The sequence below is a fragment of the Entelurus aequoreus genome, linkage group LG12 (assembly GCF_033978785.1).
Source record: "Entelurus aequoreus isolate RoL-2023_Sb linkage group LG12, RoL_Eaeq_v1.1, whole genome shotgun sequence".
NCBI lineage: Eukaryota > Metazoa > Chordata > Actinopteri > Syngnathiformes > Syngnathidae > Entelurus > Entelurus aequoreus.
The window spans coordinates 64965737-64975736 of NC_084742.1; the positions used below are offsets into that span (position 1 = coordinate 64965737).

The 10000-nt window shown below is 36.1% G+C and overlaps 2 protein-coding genes across 4 annotated transcripts in view; one reads left to right on the forward strand and one right to left on the reverse strand.

Annotated features, from left to right (window-relative positions):
* plxnc1 (plexin C1) overlaps positions 1 to 10000 on the reverse strand; it is a 113491-nt gene that overhangs the window by 85515 nt on the left and 17976 nt on the right. The gene's annotated exons all lie outside the window — the stretch shown is intronic.
* rerg (RAS-like, estrogen-regulated, growth inhibitor) overlaps positions 1 to 10000 on the forward strand; it is an 81380-nt gene that overhangs the window by 17345 nt on the left and 54035 nt on the right. Inside the window, exon 2 of one of the 3 annotated variants that reach the window (XM_062066463.1) lies at positions 1598 to 1821. The exons of the other annotated variants lie outside the window; for them this stretch is intronic. The gene's annotated coding sequence lies outside the window, so the exon portion shown is untranslated. The remainder of the gene's footprint in view (positions 1 to 1597; positions 1822 to 10000) is intronic. 3 annotated transcript variants of the gene reach the window in all.

A 10000-nucleotide genomic window follows, 5' to 3' on the forward strand; every position in this document is an offset into this window, starting at 1 on the left:
GTGAGCAGCAGCGGTGGCCACGCCCGGGAATCATTTTTGGTGATTTAACCCCCAATTCCAACCCTTGATGCGGAGTGTCAAGCAGGGAGGTAATGGCTCCCATTTTTATAGTCTTTGGTATGACTCGGCCGGGGTTTGAATTCACAACCTACCGATCTAAAGTACCAATGATTGTCACACACACACTAGGTGTGGTGACATTTGTCCTCTGCATTTGACCCATCCCCTTGTTCACCCCCTGGGAGGTGAGGGGAGCAGTGGGCAGCAGCGGTGCCGCGCCCTGGAATCATTTTGGTGATTCAACCCCCAATTCCAACCCTTGATGCTGAGTGCCAAGCAGGGAGGTAATGGCTCCCATTTTTATAGTCTTTGGTATGACCTCCTCATCAGACTCATCAGATGTGTCTGTGTCTTCTGGATGATACTCCACATTGTCTTACTCCTCAGAAACATGTTCATCCGTATCACTATGCTGCTCTGTGTCCTCTCCCTCATTTTCACCAAAAATATTATCCAGAACTTCTCACTGTAAATCTTTTTTTCATTTTTGCATGCTGCAAATTGGAGATGTGCACTCTGCAAGTCACTAACTCTATACTGAATTGACCTCTCATGTCTGGACATGCCCGTCTTTGTTTGTTTTACTACTGGATAACAAGGTAAAATGAGAATCCCCTAAAGCTCACATGATTGGTAGAGGAGCTGGCTGTCAGTGTGTTCAGTTTTGGCTCTAATTATTGCTTTATTATCTTATTTTCATAACTGGGTCGAAACCGACCCTAACAACATCAAGGTCATAATTTAAACCAGAGCATTTTATAATTTAGTGAAAAAAAAAAAAAAAGTTGTATTTTGTTGAAATAGAGGTTCCTGACAAAATCAAAAAGCCTTGATGCAAAAAAATTAATTTATGTGGTTCTTTTATGCATTCAAAAACTAAAACGGGTCGGTGCCGACCCTAACACAAGACGAAGGTTAAGCATTATTTTTGCATTGTTTCAGTTTCACAAACTCCTCAGGAAATTCACCAGAAGTTATTGAGTCCGTTTAGTCGTTTGGAGGGTTCGCTTGCGCAGTTAGTGGGTCCATGACCATGACTTCTGTTTTGTTTGATCAGCCGTTTTACTGCCCTGTTACAGACACTGTTTGGAAACAATAAAGGTGTGTAAATAAACATTTTGCTGAATATTTCTGTGATAGTAACTAATTCCACAACGTATATATCTGCGGCTTATAGTCCGGGGCGGCTAATATATGGAAAATATACTGATTATTTTTAATTTAGTGGGTGCGGCTTATACACCGGTGCACTCTATAGTCCGTAAACTGCTGTAATGGTGAAGGGAGAAATCATTTGTGGCCCCCAAACAAATGAGCCGAGTGTCCCCACTTCAGGGGTTGACTCTGCTTTCGAAAAAATTAACCTTTAAGCTCTATAATTATTTCATTTAAATGCACTCCCGCAGTACCTGGCTGGTACAGTTAGTATGCATTTAGCCATATCTCTCCTGGCTTGATTACCATGGGAAAGCTTCCATTCATCCGTGACTTTGATAGATAATTGCAGGGTGTGTGAGTGTGTGTGTGTGTGTGTCAGGTCAGGAAATGGTTGCAGTGGGCGGATACAGAAAAAGGCAAAGACAGGAATGATGTTGGCAAGGGCTAAGTGGTGTTCCCCGAGTATTGCTGCTGCGTGGGAGAAATGCTGTGTCTGACCCACTGCACTAAGATCTTTCAACTATCACAGCTAACTGAACATTCCACTTGAAGCAATCAAAGTTGCAAACGGCCGATTATCTGAACCTCACCAGCAATTTTCAGGTATTTTGAGTTTTCATTTTTTCCTTTGTGTGTTTGTGTTCATTTGCAACATCGTCAATCAAAGTTTACTTATATAGCCCTAAAGCACGAGTGTCTCAAAGGGCTGCACAAGCCACAAGATCCCAAACAAACAAACATTTCGGAATTTAAAAACGTGCTACGTTTCTAAACACAAACATTTCAGATTTTTATAAATGTTCAGCGTTTCTATACACAAAAATATCGGAATAAAAAAAAAAAAAAAAAAAAAGTTCAACGTTTCTAAACAAACATTTCGGAATTTAAAATTTTTTCAATATTTCTAATAAACATTTCGGAATTTAAAAATGGTTCAACGTTTCTAACCACAAACATTTTGGAATTTAAAAAAGGTTCAACGTTTCTAAACACAAACATTTCAGATTTTTTAAAAAGTTCAGCGTTTCTAAACACAAAAATATCGGAATTAAAAAAAAAAGTTCAACGTTTCTAAACACAAACATTTCGGAATTTAAAAAAGCTTCAACGTTTCTAAATACAAACATTTCGGAATTCAAAAAAGGTTCAACGTTTCTAAATACAAACATTTCGGAATTTAAAAAAAGTGCTACGTTTTTAAACACAAACATTCCAGATTTTTAAAAAAGTTCAGCGTTTCTACACACAAAAATATCGGAATTAAAAAAAAGGTTCAACGTTTCTAATAACAAACATTTCGTAATTTAAAAAAGTGCTACGTTTTTAAACACAAAAGTATCGGAATTTAAAAAAGGTTCAACGTTTTTAAACACAAACATTTTGGAATTAAAAAAAAAATTCAACGTTTCTAAACAAACATTTCGGAATTTAAAAAAGTTCAACTTTTCTAAACACAAACATTTCAGAATTTAAAAAAGGTTCAACATTTCTAATAAACATTTCGGAATTTAAAAAAGTTCAAAGTTTCTAAACACAAACATTTCGGAATTTCAAAAAAGGTTCAACGTTTCTAAACACAAACATTTCGGAATTTAAAAAAGGTTCAATGTTTCTAAACACAAACATTTCTGAATTTAAAAAAGTGCTACGTTTCTAAACACAAACATTTCTGAATTTAAAAAAGTTCAAAGTTTCTAAACACAAACATTTCGGAATTTAAAAAAAGGTTCAACGTTTGTAAACACAAACATTTCGGAATATAAAAAAGGTTCAATGTTTCTAAACACAAACATTTCGGAATTTAAAAAAGTGCTACGTTTCTAAACACAAACATTTCGAAATTTAAAAAAGTGCTACGTTTTTAAACACAAACAATTCAGATTTATAAAAAAGTTCAGCGTTTCTATACACAAAAATATCGGAATTAAAAAAAGGTTCAACGTTTCTAATAACAAACATTTCGTAATTTAAAAAAGTGCTACGTTTTTAAACACAAAAGTATCGGAATTTAAAAAAGGTTCAACGTTTTTAAACACAAACATTTTGGAATTAAAAAAAAAATTCAACGTTTCTAAACAAACATTTCGGAATTTAAAAAAGGTTCAACATTTCTAATAAACATTTCGGAATTTAAAAAAGTGCAAAGTTTCTAAACACAAACATTTCGGAATTTAAAAAAAGGTTCAACGTTTCTAAACACAAACATTTCGGAATTTAAAAAAGGTTCAACATTTCTAATAAACATTTCGGAATTTAAAAAAGTTCAAAGTTTCTAAACACAAACATTTCGGAATTTAAAAAAAGGTTCAACGTTTCTAAACACAAACATTTCAGAATTTAAAAAAGGTTCAATGTTTCTAAACACAAACATTTCGGAATTTAAAAAAGTGCTACGTTTCTAAACACAAACATTTCGAAATTTAAAAAAGTGCTAGGTTTCTAAAACACAAACATTTCAGATTTTTATAAAAGTTCAGCGTTTCTATACACAAAAATATCGGAATAAAATTTAAAAAAAAAAAGTTCAACGTTTCTAAACAAACATTTTGGAATAGAAAAAAGGTTCAATGTTTCTAAACACAAACATTTCAGATTTTTTAAAAAAAGTTCAACCTTCATATACACAAAAATATCGGAATTTAAAAAAGGTTCAACGTTTCTAAACAAAAACATTTCAGATTTTTTAAAAAGTTCAGCGTTTCTATACACAAAAATATCGGAATTAAAAAAAGGTTCAACGTTTCTAAACACAAACATTTCGGAATTCAAAAAATGTTCAACATTTCTAAACATGAACATTTCAGATTTTTAAAAAAGTTCAACCTTTCTATACACAAAAATATCGGAATTAAAAAAAAAAGTTCAACGTTTATAAACATCAATCAAAGTTTACTTATATAGCCCTAAATCACGAGTGTCTCAAAGGGCTGCACAAGCCACAACGACATCCTCGGCTCAGATCCCAAACAAACAAACATTTCGGAATTTTAAAAACAAGCTTAACGTTTCTAAACACGAACATGCTGGAAATAAAAACAAGTTCAACGTTTCTAAACACAAACATTTCGGGATTTTTAAAAAATTAAACGTTTCTAAACAAACATTTCGGAATTTAAAAAAGGTTCAACATTTCTAATAAACATTTTGGAATTTAAAAAAGTTCAACGTCTCTAAACAAACATTTCGTAATTTAAAAAAGGTTCAACGTTTCTAAACACAAACATTTTCAGAATTTAAAAAAAGGTTCAACGTTTCTAAACACAAACATTTCGGAATTTAAAAAAGGTTCAATGTTTCTAAACACAAACATTTCGGAATTTAAAAAAGTGCTACGTTTCTAAACACAAACATTTCGAAATTTTAAAAAGTGCTAGGTTTCTAAAACACAAACATTTCAGATTTTTATAAAAGTTCAGCGTTTCTATACACAAAAATATCGGAATAATATTTTTTTTTTTTTTAAGTTCAACGTTTCTAAACAAACATTTCGGTATTGAAAAAAGGTTCAACGTTTCTAAACACAAACATTTCGGAATTTAAAAAAGGTTCAATATCTCTAATAACAAACATTTCGGAATTTAAAAAAGGTTCAACGTTTCTAAACAAACATTTCGGAATTTGAAAAAGGTTCAACATTTTTAAACACAAACATTTCGAAATTTAAAAAAGTGCTAGGTTTCTAAAACAAACATTTCAGATTTTTATAAAAGTTCAGCGTTTCTATACACAAAAATATCGGAATAAAATTTAAAAAAAAAAGTTCAACGTTTATAAACAAACATTTCGGAATTGAAAAAAGGTTCAACGTTTATAAACACAAACATTTCAGATTTTTTAAAAAAGTTCAACCTTTATATACACAAAAATATCGGAATTTAAAAAAGGTTCAACGTTTCTAAACAAAAACATTTCAGATTTTTTAAAAAGTTCAGCGTTTCTATACACAAAAATATCGGAATTAAAAAAAGGTTCAACGTTTCTAAACACAAACATTTCGGAATTCAAAAAATGTTCAACATTTCTAAACATGAACATTTCAGATTTTTAAAAAAGTTCAACCTTTCTATACACAAAAATATCGGAATTAAAAAAAAAAGTTCAACGTTTATAAACATCAATCAATCAAAGTTTACTTATATAGCCCTAAATCACGAGTGTCTCAAAGGGCTGCACAAGCCACAACGACATCCTCGGCTCAGATCCCAAACAAACAAACATTTCGGAATTTTAAAAACAAGCTTAACGTTTCCAAACACGAACATGCTGGAAATAAAAACAAGTTCAACGTTTCTAAACACAAACATTTCGGGATTTTTAAAAAATTAAACGTTTCTAAACAAACATTTCGGAATTTAAAAAAGGTTCAACATTTCTAATAAACATTTTGGAATTTAAAAAAGTTCAACGTCTCTAAACAAACATTCCGTAATTTAAAAAAGGTTCAACGTTTCTAAACACAAACATTTTCAGAATTTAAAAAAGGTTCAACGTTTCAAAACACAAACATTTCGGAATTTAAAAAAGGTTCAATGTTTCTAAACACGAACATTTCGGAATTAGAAAAAGGTTCAACATTTCTAATCACAAACATTTCGGAATTTAAAAAAGGTTCAACGTTTCGAAACAAACATTTCGGAATTTAAAAAAGGTTCAACGTTTCTAAACACAACATTTCACATTTTTTAAAAAGTTCAACCTTTCTATACACAAAAATATCGGAATTTTAAAAAACATTTCTAAACATCAATCAATCAATGATACACCACAGTTTCCCGTTTCTCCATTCAACATGTTGGAAAAAGGAGTAGAAAGAAGCAGATTGCTCAAAAAGGTTCATTATGTAATAGTCAGGTTCAAACACTGATGACATCTATTAAACAGACAAGAAGCAAGGAATCATGCAGAGACAGATTTCAATTTAGCTCAATGAGGAGAGACGTATTGGGCTGCACACTCAGTTACACTTCCAACCTACTCTCTAAGGTCCAGTCCCACGTGCTCCTCTATTTATTTGGGAGGTCCCTGGTTACATCACTGAGGCTGCTTAATTTCAGCAGCCCCAGTTAGTCACAATATATGATTATTCATGAAATGGAAATGTGCTGACACCCATGATATCGCCCTGTCTCTGCTTTGTCTGCGTCACGGCACTCGATGTTCTGGACACAAACACCGATACGAGACGACTCGCAGTCCAAGATTGCAAGTTGTCCCTTTGCACAGATAGAAAAGTACAACTTCAGCACAATTGATAGTAACTATAGCAACGGCCTTTAAGCATAAGACATTTGTGATAACTTACACGTAATTCTTCTAACAGTCTTCTTATCTCCATACTCCTTCAAATGTTCTTGTAATCAGACCATATTTTCGGTATATTAGATGGAATCTTTACCTGACATGTTTGGACTGTCATCTGCAGTCTTCACCTGACCACTGTGACGTGTTGCCCATCAGCTGTTCTTATAGGCGTGGCCAACCAGGCAGACCTGTCAAGTCTACCTGGTTGGCTCCTCCCACCCCCGAATGATGGTTAATGGAGGAGGGAGTCCCAGGTATGCTCCCTCATCCCGATTGATAGTTTCCTTGGGCCGCTTCCTTAGTTCAATCGCCTCCTTAATCCATCGTTTGAATTTGTTACTTTCTGTGCCGATGATTTTGCCGTTGTCTCGGTCTATGTTATTTATTTTGCAATGATCTAATATGGCTGATTTTAAGATTTCCTATTCAGATTTTTGTTTTAGGCTTCTTGTTAGTATGCGAGAGCATGAATGCTCCCTCATCCCGGTTGATGGTTTCTCCCCTAATCCTAAACCTGAATTAAAGAACAAAGAGCTCATAACCTTACCATACATGAGGGGAGTAACTGAACCAATACAAAGTAGAACAAGACAAGAAATGCAATGTCATTTACAAAATCCCGTGTAAATTATGCCCCAAAAAAAAAATCATACATGGGAGAAACAAGGAGCACATTCGACACAAGGAAGAAAGAACATCAAACCCTAACCCTAACCCCATCAAAAAGAATGTGAAAAAGAGACAACTGGAAGGTTTAACAAGAAGCCTAAAACAAAAACCCGAACAGGAAATCTTCAAAATCAGCCATATCAGATCACTGCAAAATAAACAACATCATAGACCGAGACAACGGCAAAATCATCGGCACAGAAAGTAACACATTCAAACGATGGATTAAAGAGGCGATTGAACTAAGGAAGTGGCCCAAGGAAACCATCGATCGGGGTTAGGGAGCATTCATGCTCTAGCATACCTGGGACCCCTTCCGCATTTTCAATGGGAGACAGGTCTGGACTACAGGCAGGCCAGTCTAGTACCCGCACTCTTTTACTACGAAGCCACGCTGTTGTAATACATGGCTTGGCATTGTCTTGCTGAAATAAGCAGGGGCGTCCATGGTAACGTTGCTTGGATGGCAACATATGTTGCTCCAAAAGCTGTATGTACCTTTCAGCATTAATGGCGCCTTCACAGATGTGTAAGTTACCCATGTCTTGGCCACTAATACACCCCCATACCATCACACATGCTGCCTTTTACACTTTGCGCCTAGAACAATCCGTTTCCTCTTTGTTCCGGAGGACACCGCATCTACAGTTTCCAAAAACAATTTGAAATGTGGACTCGTCAGACCACAGAACACTTTTCCACTTTGCATCAGTCCATCTTAGATGAGCTCGGTCCCAGCGAAGCTGACGGCGTTTCTGGGTGTTGTTGCCTAGAATGTATTTTGCTTTATTCATTATTGAAATTTTTCTTACCACTTTATGTTGTATATTTTTTATATGAGGTTTCCAGTTTATTTTGTCATCAATCATTATACCTAGAATGTGTTTTCATTTACTCTTTCAATGTCTACTCCGTCTAGTTGTATTTGTGTTTGACTTTCCCTTCTACTGTTACCAAATATTATTATTTTAGTCTTACTGAGATTCAAAGAGTCTGATTTTGTCAAACCATCTTTTTAACTTGTTCATGTCTTCTGTTATTATTTGTATTATCTTCTGTGTGTTCTCTCCTGAACAAAACACAATTGTATCATCTGCAAATAATACTAACTTTAAATCTTTTGTAACTTTACAATCAATCAATCAATCAATGTTTATTTATATAGCCCTAAATCACAAGTGTCTCAAAGGGCTGTACAAGCCACAACGACATCCTCGGTACAGAGCCCACATACGGGCAAGGAAAAACTCACCCCAGTGGGACGTCGGTGAATGACTATGAGAAACCTTGGAGAGGACCGCATATGTGGGTAACCCCCCCCCCCCCCTCTAGGGGAGACCGAAAGCAACGGATGTCGAGTGGGTCTGACATAACATTGTGAAAGTCCAGTCCACAGTGGATCCAACACATCAGCGGGAGTCCAGTCCACAGCGGGGCCAACAGGAAACCATCCCGAGCGGAGACGGGTCAGCAGCGCAGAGATGTCCCCAACCGATGCACAGGCTAGTGGTCCACCCGGGGTCCCGGCTCTGGACAGCCAGCACTTCATCCATGGCCACCGGACCTATGCAACTCCCCCTCGCAAGGGACAGGGGAGAAGAGGAGAGAAGAAAAGAAACGGCAGATCAACTGGTCTAAAAAAGGGGGGGTCTATTTAAAGGCTAGATTATACAAATGAGTTTTAAGATGAGACTTAAATGCTTCTACTGAGGTAGCATCTCTAACTGTTACCGGGAGGGCATTCCAGAGTACTGGAGCCCGAATAGAAAACGCTCTATAGCCCGCAGACTTTTTTTTGGCTCTGGGAATCACTAATAAGCCGGAGTTCTTTGAACGCAGATTTCTTGTCGGGACATATGGTACAATACAATCGGCGAGATAGGCTGGAGCTAAACCGTGTAATATTTTATACGTAAGTAGTAAAACCTTAAAGTCGCATCTTAAGTGCACAGGAAGCCAGTGCAAGTGAGCCAGTATAGGCGTAATATGATCAAACTTTCTTGTTTTTGTCAGAAGCCTTGCAGACGCATTTTGTACCAACTGTAATCTTTTAATGCTAGACATAGGGAGGCCCGAAAATAATACGTTACAGTAATCGAGACGAGACGTAACGAACGCATGAATAATGATCTCAGCGTCGCTAGTGGACAAGATGGAACGAATTTTAGCGATATTACGGAGATGAAAGAAGGCCGTTTTAGTAACACTCTTAATGTGTGACTCAAACGAGAGAGTTGGGTCGAAGATAATACCCAGATTCTTTACCGAGTCTCCTTGTTTAATTGTTTGGTTGTCAAATGTTAAGGTGGTATTATTAAATAGATGTTGGTGTCTAGCAGGACCGATAATCAGCATTTCCGTTTTCTTAGCGTTGAGTTGCAAAAAGTTAGCGGACATCCATTGTTTAATGTCATTAAGACACGCCTCCAGCTGACTACAATCCGGCGTGTTGGTCAGCTTTAGGGGCATGTAGAGTTGAGTGTCATCAGCATAACAGTGAAAGCTAACACCGTACTTGCGTATGATGTCACCTAGCGGCAGCATGTAAATACTAAAGAGTGCAGGGCCAAGAACCGAACCCTGGGGAACTCCGCACGTTACCTTGACATAGTCCGAGGTCACATTGTTATGGGAGACGCACTGCATCCTGTCAGTAAGATAAGAGTTAAACCAAGACAAGGCTAAGTCTGACATACAAATGTCATTTAAATAAAGATTGAACAATTTCTGGTCCTAGCATTGGGGATGAAGTTTAACCAGTCAAAGTTGCAAAGAGCCAATTATCTCGGCCTCACCAGCAATCTTCGGGTAT